Here is an 8,629-nt window from a genome sequence, read left to right on the forward strand (position 1 = left end):
CTTTTCACGTATGTATTTTCTTTTCACATTTCTGTTTCCTTTTTTTAAAACTTTTCACGTTCTTTTTCTTTTCATTATTTCTTTCTTTTTTACGTGGACTTTTCCCATTCTTTTTTTCATCACTTTTGCGTGGACTTTTCATGTTCTTTGTTGCATCTTTTTTTTTGCATTTTTCTTGGCAGTGCCTACAGTATATTGCCATCAGGAACAATGAATTTTTATAGTTAAAGTGCAAAACTGTTATAAGTACAAAATCATGCTATGTTTTCAATTATTAATCCCTGTCAAGAATAACATTTTTTAGTTTTCAAACTGTTAAGTACTTGTTCATAAAGAACAATAAAATTGTCAAATCAAAGTAAGTGCAGCATTTTCTATGTTTGTCTAGGATCAAAGCATAAAAGTTGGTGACAAACATATTTGTTACCAAAGTAACTTGAAATTTTGTAACTTTAATACAATTCTAGTGGCTACTAGACTGATCTTTGTAACATTCCCGTATATGAAGAATACTGCAGCAGTAGCACTGTATAGAGAGCAGAAGCAGAGCAGGGCAGCAAACAGGACGAACCACCCTATGGAAAGCACAGGTTAGACAACCCCGAATGCATCCTGCTTTGATCAAAACCATTAATAATACAATTAGTTAAGTACAAAAATACTAGCAGATAAAATATAAACTATTTACCTAAAAACATTATAGAGCAAGCTATCTGGAAAATACAAATGTTTATATTTTGTTCTTTCAGATGAAAATGGTAAAAATGTTCACCATCCAATGGAGAGTGTCTTGTCTTTTTCATAGTGAAGAATCTGTAGTGTATAATTATATATGACAAGCATTAACATATTTTTACGAGTGAAGTATGGTAATAGCATAAACTTAGTTTACAGTAAATTCAATAAGCCAAGGATACATTATAGATACTCAAGAAAACGGTAAAAAATTAATGTAGTACCTAAGTAATATGTTATTATACTTATACTAATATAAATGGAACAACTGGAAGTCTGGAACCTTATATAGCTTGAAACAAAACAAAAGGGAAAGTATTATGAGCCCTGTTTCAAAGGCAACGCCTAGGCATCCAGGGCGAACCTAGCTCGCTGGGGAACAGTGGTGCCTTGTTGCCTAGGCTCACACCTAGATCTCGCCTGGATGCCTAGTCACCCTTGAAACCAAGATTATTGGTAGAAGATAGTAGGATACCATAAATAATTCTATAACAATTTATTATAGCACATGTAATAGAGGATATCAGGATTCTAGGTCTTAATACAAACCTTCAAAAGAGCAGTGTGCTGCCAATTAGTTGTGATGACTCGGATCTGGCAATCACTCAAAACCTGCTGCCCTGTTCCCTTTCTGAGTTCCCATGCAGATACTTAGGTTTGCCTCTGTCGTTGAAAAAGTTAACTAAGAATCAAGTGCAACCCATTATTGACGGCATTGCTGATCAACTGCCAGGATGGAAGGCAGAGTTGATGACAAGGGCAGGAAGAAGAATTCAGGTTCAATTTGTGCTCACTGGTATGCTTATATACATTGTCATGGCATCTGATCTTCCAGCTTGGGCTATTAAAGCAATTGACAAAATAAGGCGTGCTTTTCTTTGGCGTGGTCGAAAGGAAGCGCGAGGTGGACATTGTCTTGTAGCATGGCCAAAAGTTTGCCGCCCAACTGAACTGGGCGGGCTAGGAATTTCAGATTTAAAAACCCTTAGTTGGGCATTGAGAATGAGGTGGCTATGGCTGCAGAAAACAGAACCAAACCGCCCCTGGGCGCATCTCCCGATAGAAGTCCCTAATCAGGTGAAGTCCTTCTTTGCAATGGCTGTTGTTACTGAAGTAGGTGATAGTGAACATACCCTTTTTTGGGCTCACAGGTGGCTGCATGGACAGTGTATAGCAGAGCTGGCCCCTCAACTATTTGCCGTCATCTCTAAAAGAAGGATCAAAAAGCGTACAGTCAAGGAAGCGCTTAATAACCGGGCTTGGATTGCAGATATACAAGGAGCTATAACTGTTGGAGTGTTACTTGATGTGTTTCAGTTGTGGGACATCCTTTCAGGCATTGATCTACAACCAGAAAGAGAGGTTAATCATATCTGGAGGCTTTCATCTAATGGCAAATATTCAGCTAAGGCGGCTTATGAGGGGTTCTTCCTTGGAGCTACTCTCTTTGGGCCATGGGAAAGAATTTGGAAGACATGGGCGCCACCAAAATGTCGTTTTTTCATGTGGTTAGTGTCCCACAATAAGTGTTGGACGTCCGACCGTCTTGCACGTCGTGGCTTGCCACACCCAGATCGCTGCCCGTTTTGTGATCAAGCAGAAGAATCAATCAACCATCTCCTGGTGGAATGTGTCTTCGCTAGGGAGTTTTGGTTTTTTATGCTTAGGCAGGTCGGTCTCCAGATCCTATCTCCCCAACCTACCGATAACTCCTTCCTGGACTGGTGGGAGAGAGCCGATAATGCTACAACTAATTTGGTGAGGCAAGGGGTGAACTCCCTAATTATTCTGGGTGCCTGGACTCTTTGGAATCATCGCAATCGCTGCATTTTTGATGGATCAGCTCCAAGTGTGGCTGGGGCTTTAGTAGTGGCTGGTGAGGAGCGCCGGATGTGGAGCACTGCAGGGGCTCGAGGGCTTTCCCTCTTGACTGCCCATCTCCCAGGTGATTAATTCCTGAGGTCGATGTGGGTCGCCTTGCTGCCAGCTTAGATGCATCTGTGTCTTGGCTGTTTTGGCTTGTGTAGTGTGTGTGTGGTGTGGTGGTGTATTGTAAGTTCTGGGTTCTTATACCCCTTTTTCTTCTTAGTACAATGAGATGCAGATCTCCTGCGTTTTTCGAGAAAAAAAAATAGTTTAGAGGGTAGGCCACGGCGACATGTACATCTGTGCTAATCAACTAAAAGCATCCATCCACACAAGAAGGCTTCTTTCCTGCAAAAAAGAAAAACATAAATTTGGCTTGAGAGGGAAATTAGAATGCTAGATGTAAATAATCAAAACCGAATAGGCAAGAAAAGTTGCTATCTAGACTTAACATCCAGTTCTGCAGTAGACAAAAAAAGAGACATTATCCTACAAACTCAGGTGCTACTTTGTGCTTTCTTAAATAACTTACTGAACATCAATGAATCAACATTTTTAATGGGAAAAAGGAAGTATAAAATATAGCAAAGAAAAGCAACTAAAGCTGGGAGGCGCCACCAAACAGTTATACATGTTTAGCTTACCCTAAAATGCAATCAACAATACTAGTTGATTTTGTACTCTTCTCTATGCCATGCCCATTCATAATTGAGCATCTAAAAAATATAATTTAGATGTAAAGATATCACATATGAATACTCAGAAAAATGGTATTTCCTGAACTGTTCTCAACCCAACTCTGTCGGTCCAGCGTAGCAAACTTGGAAGCTACAGATTAGTTGGATCTGCATGACTGAAAAATCTAAAAGAAAATCATAAGAAAGTTTGCAAGTGGATCTTCATACATGAGCACTAATTTGTGAATGCACTAGCATATTTCATCTTGCCTAGATAATCCCTATATATCTATATTCACAAATAAAAATACAGTAGCACATGAACTTATTCCTTCCATAAAATAGACCAGAAATCTTTTCTTATGTTCCTTAGTTGACAATTCGATGTCTCTTAATTAACAAACTAATGCACAAAATAAATTAAAGAACCTCAAGGCCAGTCTTACCTCGGCATGTAGGACATGTTGAGTGAGAGGCATTAGCAACAGGAGCAGGGCACTAGGGCGAGCGGTACGAGCAGAGGACAGATGGATTGTCTACAATAAGCAAATAACACCACAAATAAACCTGTAACCTATAAGACTCAGTCTACATCACAAATTCACAATGCCCTTCAACCTGTAACCTCCTAGATCAGTTCATGCCCAAGGTTAAGCTGATGAGCACATAAGAAAGGAAGCTAGTGAACTAGGAAGAAGAAAAGTGATATATGGTTGTGAATACTCTATAGTAAGCAAGATGGCCAGACATAAGACTACTGCAGCCCCTTCCAAAATATCCACTGGACAGGTCTCACATGGTCAGGTGTATATACGAGCTTCAAAACAGTAGAACTTGGGTCGATAACATACACTGCAAGCCTGCTGCTATCCCAAATATCCATCGCACTTACATCTCTAGTCACATGATTAAAGGTTCAACTAGGCTACCAACTACCTGTAGAACGACTATGAAGACGCTAGAATAAAGGGGTATATGCAAGAGGGCTTTAGTTGATTAAGGGCACCAGAAAATATATTTGTGGGTCAAATAACATAACTTGTGGATAGGGCAGTAGAGGCTTATGAAAGAATAACTGAACATAGAATGAATAGTGCATAATATGAAAAATCAACACACATAAAGGGTGATAAAAACATTTTGTGCTAACGTAACAGATTTTTTTTTGTTTAGGAAGGACTTAGCAAAAAGGGTTGTCAAAAGCTACTGGGGAGCTAAACAGATAAGGGACTGTCATAGCCATCGAATAGGTCAAACAGGCCAAACGAGGGAATTGGTAAAAGAGAGTTGCAGAAGTTGAATGGATGATTGGAGTAGGATGGAAGCTGGTACCGCCACTGCCAAATACACGGTGAACATGCGGGAGAGGTAGACTATATGCACCATGAGAAATGAACTGCATCTACCAGGCGAGATAACTGGAGGAACCGCCCTCTTCTCCCGGGACATAATTGGAAACTTGAGGAAAAAACTAACATAAGAAGAAAGAAGAAAAGAGGGGCAGTGGAAACACACCAAAGGGAGGCGCCGAGGTTGTTTTTGGTGGCTCGGGAAATAGCTTATTGAGCATCCACAACCCCTTGTGACCAAATTTATTTCTAACCACATACTTGGAGATGTTTACTTAACTAAAAAATATTAATGAACAGGATCACAGAATAAGACTGTTGTGAGTGTCTAAAATAAAGAACAAGATATGAGATCAGAATCTAGTGTTCCTACTGAAACACATTTCATATTCGTACTGAAGCATTCTCAAGTGGGCGATAGCTAGAAGATAAAACAATAATATGATTAGCAGTTCATTAGATTAAACAAGAGAGGAGTTCAGGTCTTGAAAATGTAAGCTGAAAATAAAATAAAATAAAAACAGGTAAGAAGATGGACAACTAAACTGAAAGTCAAAAGACATAAATAAATGTCTGACTCCTCATCAATCCTCGCTCTACAGCCTGCAGTAATCTGTGAACAATAAATATAAATAAGTTATATCTATGTGAGGTAAACAATCTGCAGGCTCCTTTCACGCAACAAGGAAAAAGCCAGAGAACAGAAGTATCCAAGGAAGCAGAGCACACATCTGGTTTTGATGGCATCTCAAAAACAAAAAGATGAAATTAAAGTAAAGTTTCAATTTGAATTGACAATTCAGAGCATATACAATATTTTAACCTCATGGGAACATGTTTGAGTCCAGAATTCAATTAGTAATAGCATGCAGAGCACATGATAGTCCTGTGTTGCAATTCCCCAACATAAGCTGAACAAAAATACCCGCATGACATTTGAAAGAATGGACTCATTTAATAAAAGATGATCTTTTGGAGAATGAAACACTTGAATTTTACAAGGAAGACAGTCCATGAGGGGAAGATAGGAGGAAGACAAAATTACCTGAGGCACACAAACATGGAAAAACTAATGTCTCCAGGGGCGGATCCAGGCCCGGGGCGCAGCCCAGAAATCCATTTAACAGTTCTTTTGTCTAGCCTAAGATAACTCATAAAAATATAGATTTAGCCCTACCTGATGTGCCATAAAAATACCTTGCACTATTTTTAGCCCCCCCCCCCCTTTGAGTTGTTTCTGGATCTGCCACAGAATGTCTCACTTGGGCATCAGCCTACAACCCCTTCTCATTCAGAACCGACATTACAAAATCCCAACAAGCCATGACAAGAGTCAGTTTGGTTGACAGGTCAGGGAAGGCATAAGCTGAATAAGTGAAGTCTCCGAGGCATACTACTTGGATAGCTAGATCTTCAATAAAAATTTACCAAACTCTAGCTGCAGTGATGATCAAGTTTCAAGTTTTAATTTCCATGCTTATGCATCGAGTCAAGCAAAAAAGGAGCTGCTAATTAATCCACCACAGTTACTATATCACAACAGCAACACTTATAATATTATAAATTAATCATAGCACTAAATCTTGTGCCTCAGCATCAGTAGTTAACTGAATAAGTGAATTCACCCAATTACAATTTTATCGATGAATCATACTACAGATGTGTTTCTAAATAATATTTTTATTGTCATGTAGCAGGCTAGGATTTCTACAACGACCTGTTTTCTAGAACAATCCTAGTATTATCAAACTGTCTGCAGCAAATACTACCTCTATGCCATATATATGGTCGTTTGGGAGGCTGGTGCTTATATCAAGGAGAAGAGTAAAATGCCTGCATGCCTCTACTATCCAATAATTACATAAGCTGAAGTACTGTAAATGAAGAAGCTGCTGCCACTAACAGGCTACGTGCTGGCGAGTGAGTGGGTGATGGGTGAGTGCAGGTGGACAGCTGCTGGTACAGTTCCTATAGGTAGGCAAACAACACTTTCAAAGGGACAAAATTTGAATCCTAGAATGACACTTTTTATGGGACAGATGGAGTATATTTTTCCCAACATATCTAGCTGGTGACACTTAGAACCAAAATAGGAGAGATAGCCTGATAGTTTACAGTTAAATTGTTTCATCTAAAAATAGTCTACAATAAAATGGCTGGTTTCTTCTAAAAATATTCTACAATAAAATGGCTTCCTGGAGAAACATCATAATACTCAACTTTAGAGCCATGAAGGGAAGAAGGGACACCAATTCAACAATCAGGAACTGGACAGGTGAACAGGTCTAAGTTGACTGAAAATAAAAAACAATTACAAAGCATAACTAATATGAGGCAAAAAGGTCCCTTGCAGTAATCTATAAATGTTACAAATAAGCTATATCTAGTAAGCTAAACAACCTCCAGGCTCATTTCATTGAACAAGGGAAAGATAGAGAATTACCCATGCGAGCAGAACATAGATCGATTTTAATGGCAGATGAGATCATGCCGTGTTGCTGCAACAGTGTTGTACTGCTATTTTGCACTAGAACAATGTAAAAAACAAACTTAAATATAAAAGTTGCGATGTGCATATATTCTTAAACAAATGAAACACTTGGCCTGAAAGTACCTCAACTTGCATCTCCCTGTAAATAGATTCCAGATCTCCATGAGCAAAAAGATCAGAATCAAACAATCTTCGTTAGGTCTTGGATCTGCACACAACACACAGAAAGTCAGATTGTCAATCAATCATTAATTCTCATCCCCAACAATAAAAGGGACCAATATTGGGGCATCGAATGTGAGTCAGGATGGATGGGTACCATGCTAGGGGATAGTTGAGGTGAGCGATTCTCCTCGTACATATAAGGTGAGGGTGCCACTACTACCATCGAATCATGTTGAGGGGCTCTGTGGAGGGATGCTGTCGATGCCGCGGATATGACGCCGCCATGGACACTGCCGCCGATGCTGCCAGCTGTAGATTGGTGCTGCAAGTATGGCGAGGACGTCGCCGCCGCCGAATCCATCGGGCAAGGTAGCTGCGGATAAGGCGTGGCCGCAGTCGTGGATTCACTCAGCATAGGGATTGGGAAGAAGGTGAAGATTTGGAGACGAGAAGACAAACTGCTACCTGCTCGATGCAATTGGATGGGTAGTAGCCGCGGGCCCAAGTGCAGAGAGCTCGCCGGAACCGAACAATGGAGCAGGCGCGGTGGCGAGCTGAGGCTGTGCGGCGGGGGCGGCGGCAAGCTGGGCTCGTGTGGTGAGGGCGGCGGCGAGCTGGGTCCGTGCGACGAGGGCGGATATAAAAACCGGCGTCTCCGACGATCAATAAATATTGGAATGGGAAAATGGATAGGGAAAAGAATATATAATAATAATAATATAAGAGGTGGGTGCTGGGAAAAAAAGAAAGAGGTGGGTGCTGGAAAAATTTATCCTAGGGTATAGCAACATTGTTGTGCATACATGCTGGTGCAAATGATTTAAGGTGATGTTTGCTTGTTGCTCCTTTCTGGGTTGATAGTGAGTGAAGTCTTTAAAATACGTTTAGTAGGTCGATCTTCTTATCCGATATGTCTTTTATATTCTTCTATAATCAAATTCTTGTTTCTCAGCTTAGGCTTTCATTTGGAGCTTCTTAGAAATTTTTTCTTTGTCACCCAAATCACTCCTTCCAGTTCCTTGTCCGTCAATCAATCTCTAAAAACTTACCAGGAATTATTTCAGCACATTTCTAGAACTTGTTCCCATTTGACTGTGAGCATAATCTAATTTTTAGATGCTCCAAATTATCCCATCATGAGCTTCAAATAATTTATTTGGGTTCCTCATATTCCATAATAGCTTTGATAATTTTCCCCGAATTTTCGGAGCTTTTGAAGTATTTTTCGTGGCTTAACTACTAATTCTGGACTTTTCTAGAATTATTTTATCCATGAAAATAATTAATTTCGAAAATAATATATCCTTCATTCAAAGGCCAAATGTTTTTTATTTACTAATGGGATT

The 8,629-nt window shown here is 39.8% G+C and overlaps 1 long non-coding RNA gene across 3 annotated transcripts; it reads right to left on the minus strand.

Moving 5' to 3' along the window:
* On the minus strand, nt 248-7,935 carry LOC110429724. 3 transcript variants are annotated; one of them, XR_002446827.1, is made up of 6 exons: nt 7,749-7,935; nt 7,438-7,656; nt 7,242-7,326; nt 7,071-7,154; nt 1,285-5,240; nt 248-612 (listed from the first exon to the last, which is right to left on the minus strand). It is a non-coding gene; the product is annotated as an uncharacterized LOC110429724 (long non-coding RNA). The 3 variants fall into 3 exon arrangements; XR_002446828.1 differs by having other exon boundaries at nt 1,285-2,949; nt 3,246-7,154; XR_002446826.1 differs by having other exon boundaries at nt 1,285-7,154.

This window comes from Sorghum bicolor, chromosome 8 (assembly GCF_000003195.3).
Source record: "Sorghum bicolor cultivar BTx623 chromosome 8, Sorghum_bicolor_NCBIv3, whole genome shotgun sequence".
In the NCBI taxonomy this organism is placed as follows: domain Eukaryota; kingdom Viridiplantae; phylum Streptophyta; class Magnoliopsida; order Poales; family Poaceae; genus Sorghum; species Sorghum bicolor.